Here is a 5,640-nt window from a genome sequence, read left to right on the forward strand (position 1 = left end):
AATCGACAATGACTACCCAAGCAATAACACTTGCTAGATTGCTTCTGTGTAACTGTGTTCTGTCAGACTTCACTATCACTAGATTCGGTCGAGGCTTCACCTTTGCATCGGCTCTTCTTGTGTCTATTAGTTTTGTGTGTTTCTCATTTTCATTAGTTTTTCTCTTTTCACCCAAATTTTTTGTAGTACTCTTTTCTTATTCTCAATATTTTCTTCACAGAAAAGGAATTTCCCAACTATTTGTGCTCCATCTTCTTCGTATGGTTGTTGAAACAATAATAGTTTATATTTCCACACTAATGGCTTGATATTGTAGTAGTTCCAATATTGCAGTGAGGAATAACTTTAGATCTGATAAATGACTCCTTTTTCAGAAGTACCTGAGATACAATTAATATTATATGGTCATAAAATAGGATGCTAACATATTTCTTTTTATTTAATAATTAAAGCTGAAGAACGGAATTCATACAGTTTCTTGATTTTCTTAAGACTTAATTTTGTATAAAAAAAATTCACGTGTTCAAGCAAGAACTTTTTATTGTTTTTACTCTTTGTTATCTCCGCCAACGAAATTGGAAGGAAGTTATGTTTAACCTTGCTTATATGTGTGTGTGTGTGTGTGTGTGTGTGTGTGTGTGTGTGTGTATAAACAGCTTCCTGGCACAATTTTGATCATAGAGCAATGAAACTTGCATACATTAACTGTTATGTAAAAAGCTGATAATTAATAAATTTTAGAAGGTCAGGGTCAAAGGTCAAGGTCACGGTCAAGCAAAATGTCCAATTCATGTAATCAGCCATGAGTCTGGACATCGTTATCACAGAGACTTCAAACTTGGTTCATATTTGAGTGTATGAAAACCGGCGCCAATTACAGTCTAACTTTCACCTGTTCATAGATTGAGCTGTTTTCAATCATTCTGATTGACAAATCAATCTGGCCAAAAAGAGAAAACCTCTTAACAGATTACAGCAAATTTGTATTAACATCAAGAACTTCATTACGAATGCAGTCATACACAGATGTATGGTGGTGTAACAAGTTTTATTACTATATCAGAAACTTATATACAGACAAAATTCACTTTCTATGAGAGGAACAAAAACCCTGGCTCAATTTATACAAACACACACACACACACACACACACACACACACACACACACACACATATATATATATATATATATATATATATATATATATATATATATATATATATATATATATATGTGTGTGTGTGTGTGTGTGTGTGTGTGTGTGTGATAAATTTTGCACATTCAAATTTATTTTTCATATTTCAAATAAGCAATATATATTAATACATTAAAGTCTGGATTCTTTTAACGACCTCGGGATCAGAGCCCCAAGCAAAATCACTCAAACACTATAACATCTGACCGGCCAAGTTTCGAACCCTGGTACAGGATACTTGTATGCCATTGACCATACCACTCAGCCACAAAGAAAGGTAAAAGTCAACGACAATTCTTCTGTACATACATTATACCTGTTGAATTCAGGTTCTTTGTACTTAGAATTGAAATCAACCCATCTTCACCATCATAGCTAATTGGTAGGTTTGGGATTTGGCATTCGATTCATGATAAATTTTGCACATTTAAACATGTTTTTCATATTTCAATAAGACATATATATTAATACATTAAAGTTTGGATTTTCTTACCGACCTCGGGATAGAGCCCCAAGCGAAATTACTCAAAGACTATAGTATCTGACTGGCCGGGTTTCGAATGATACCTGTATGACATTGAGCATACCACTCAGCCACAAAGAAAAATAAAAGTCAATGACAATTCTTCTGTACATATACCTGTCGAATTCTAGGTTTTTTGTATTTAGAATTGAAATCAACCCATCTTCACCTTGTAGCTAATTGGTAGTTTTGGGTCTTGGCATTCTATTGATGATAAATTTTGCACATTTAAATGTGCTTTTCATATATGAAATAAGCACTATATATTAATAAATTAATACAGAAGAACTGCCATTGACTTTTATCTTTCTTCGTGGCTGAGTGGTATGGTCAATGGCATACAAGTATCCTGGATCCAGGGTTCGCAACCCGGCCAGTTAGATACTATAGTCTTTGAGTGATTTCGCCTGGGACTCTGATCTTGAGGCTATTACGAGAATCCAGACTTTAATGTATTAATATATATGGCTTATTTTAAATGTGAAAAACACGTTTAAATGTGCAAAATTTAACATTAATAGAATGCCAAGTCCCTAACCTACCAATTAGCTATGATAGGGAAGATGGGTTGATTTCAATTCCAGGTACAAAAAAACTGAATTCAACAGGTATATATATAGAAGAATTGTCGTTGACTTTTATCTTTCTTCGTGGCTGAGTGGTGTGGTCAATAGCATACAAGTATCCTGGACTAGGGATCGAAACCCGGCCGGTCAGATACTATAGTCCAAGGTCTATAGAGTACCAGGTCAACCCACGCGCATGTAAATTGGGGGTGAGTAGGGATTAGAGGGGTAAACGTTAAAGGGGGGTAAGTTTTGTGACGTCAGTAAGCACCACTGGCCGGCGAAAGAATACCTTTCAGTCAGAACTTATTTTGCAAAAGTTCATCATTCTTTCTTATCCAGTAAAGAATAACATTACTATTTCAGAAAATATAATATTTCAAGATATTTTGATGACTGGATTTCATGATAAAATACTTCTTAGGAGAAGGTTTTAAAAAAAAAAAATGGTATAAAAAGATGCACATCAGGAAAGAAAAAAAATATTAACATTCTTTATATCAGTAAGTAAATATACAAATAAGCAACGTGCATGCATACATGAAAAAATTATTTCACACTAATTATTTACTATAAAATACATTTAGAAAAATCTAAACATATATGGTTGCACAAATAAACTTAAACTTGAAAAATCCTGATTATTACACTTTACAACCTTTTAACTTTATTCATAATTTTCCTTGTGGAATTTGTTTCCCTATTTAATAATCTTATTCAAAAGAATGTCCGACAACGAACAAAATAAGTAACTAAATCTAGTGGCAATCCCATTGCATTTGCAATTTCTGCTGCTAAATTTTTGACTGTTCCTTTACCAGGTTTTAAACCTTTTTCCCCATGATAACATTTGAACATGTTTTCCATAGTCTTGATTTGATCAGAAAATTCTTGTGATGGCTTCACTAGTTTATTATCAGCTCTGCTAATTATAATCGTCCATGAATTGTCTCCCATTGATACATATGACCCAAGATTTGGGTATTTAGTAAACTTATGGGCAATGAAACCAGCAAAATATTCTAGACCCCCTTTCGCTATTGCGTCCTCCAGCTGTTCGTTAACAACTTCCCCTACACTTTCTGTAACATCGTTATCTTTTTCTTCACCGTCACATTCATCCGGCAAACAAAATATCATCGCGGAGAGACTTAGCTACAGTTGTAGCGATTTGTCGTTATCTTGAGAGGAAGTTTCATTAGTAAGAAAAGAAAAGGTTCCAACTGTAAAGTTATCTACTTTTCTTTTGGTTTCTGTATTACATTTCGACCCCATGAGATAATTATCCTTCCCTAAAAGATGAGATCTAATGCGATATTTAACGGCAACTGAATTTGGGTGCTGATAACAGGCTCCCATTTATCGCAGGCAAGCAAAGAAATGGTCCAGTCCATCTTGATTCAGTCTGTATGTCAGTATATATGATATATTGAATTTATTTTTTACCATCCCTAACAATTTGGGCAAAGATTCGCATGAAATTGTCATTCCTTTTTGGAATGGGTAAAGACTTTTACTTCTAATTACCTTCATTGATTTTACTGTGAGTGTCATGCATTTGATAATTTTACTCTGATTTTCCAAGTCCAACCCATAGGCATTTCTGGACATCTTTGAGTCATACGCAACTTGCTTCTTTGATACTGATAGACATAACAATAGTAGCATTCACTTTTATCATTTACAATATCTACTCCACTTCAAAACAAAAGATATATAAATGCATTGCTATATAGCCTACTTGTCAAAATGAGTAATTGGATCGAGTGTTTATGCGTTTATTAAAAAAATACCGATATATTGTTAGTTTTCATATCTATAATCTAATACATATCGTTTACCAACAATGTACTTCACTTTTGAACCTTACCTTGTGATAGAGGTAATGATAATGTTGGAATTGATCCTTCCTTTGATCGTCGTTGGATTTTTAGCATTGGCTCTCCAAGCAATTCATATTTCAGGTTTCTTTCAAATGCATCAGGTTCAAAATGTAAACTCCACATGATTGCATTAACAGGATTGAAAGGGTCATTCCTTTTACATGAATTTATCCACAGCTATAGGCCTTGCTATAGTCTTTGAGTGATTTCGGGTGGGGCTCTGATCCCGCAGTCGTTAAGAGAATCCAGACTAACTTTTTCCGGTCAGCGCGCGAGTTCTGATCGGCCATGGTGAAAAGGAATTCCACTCCAGTGGCGATTGCTGGTCGTCAGCTTAAATGTTCCACTTTAGTTCTTATTATTTTGAACTATTAGAAGATAAATTATAAACTGAATTCTTCCATCTATTTATGGATGTTTTTTTAAGGCATTTGTTCTTATTGATTAAAAATACCCAAGAAAATTATTTTTAAGATTGTCTAAAAATGGATAAGAGAATTTCAACTAACAATGAACGGCCAAAACGTCTCTCGGGGCATCGTTCATTAGGCTACTGTCAGGCAATTGAGCGCCATGTTTCCTATGGACAAGCTAACAATGTGTTTTCAGCTTGTGTTCCGATACTGAATTTTACTGACTTTGCATTCTGTCTTCTTTTGCTTATTCGTGTTACATATATTAAAAAAAAATCTTTTATAGAATCACAATAATTACGTATCGTGGCATTTGATAATTTATATATTTAGGCAACATGCAGCAAATAAAATTGATTAAGTTGACCTTTTCCGACTGCTTCATTGGCAGCCCGCTACACTACCGATTCAGCTAATGAGGAATAGCGTTCTTTCCACAAATATATCATGAGTGAAAAACTTGAATTTCTTCATTATTCCAAGTAATGTTGACGTGTACAATATATCTTACTATACGTAGATAATCAGTGTTTCTATTAAAACGAAATTCATCAAACATATTGGTTTAGTAATTTTTTAATTTTCAAAATAAAAAAGGTTGAAATAAACCAAATATTTCTTTCAATGTAATGAAGACTCCCTTTATGTCATTTCCGTCATTAATAAAAAATATTTCATATATGAAAATAACACATCCCTGTAGAGAAATCTTTCTCTAATATGACGTGACAGCTACCTATCGATAAAAGAGGATACTTTTCTGTATTTTGAATAAATATTACACTCTGGTAGCATTTTGGCCATTATTTAGCCGCGTTCATATAGACATGCTCCAAGATGGAAAAGGTTGTTATTGTCCTATTGTTCCCACACCTGCGCGGATTAGCGTAAGTTGGGAAGGAAATACCAAAGAATCGGTGTTCCAGATTTTCATCTTTCAGGTCAAGGTCATTTTTTGTAATTTTACTTTGCCGTTTTTCCTCTTAAAATAATATATATTTCCTTCGGAAATTTGAAAAAAGATAGAATGTGTGTGTAGTACAAAGTACAACTAATAA

Source organism: Palaemon carinicauda, chromosome 26, assembly GCF_036898095.1.
Source record: "Palaemon carinicauda isolate YSFRI2023 chromosome 26, ASM3689809v2, whole genome shotgun sequence".
Classification (NCBI taxonomy): domain Eukaryota; kingdom Metazoa; phylum Arthropoda; class Malacostraca; order Decapoda; family Palaemonidae; genus Palaemon; species Palaemon carinicauda.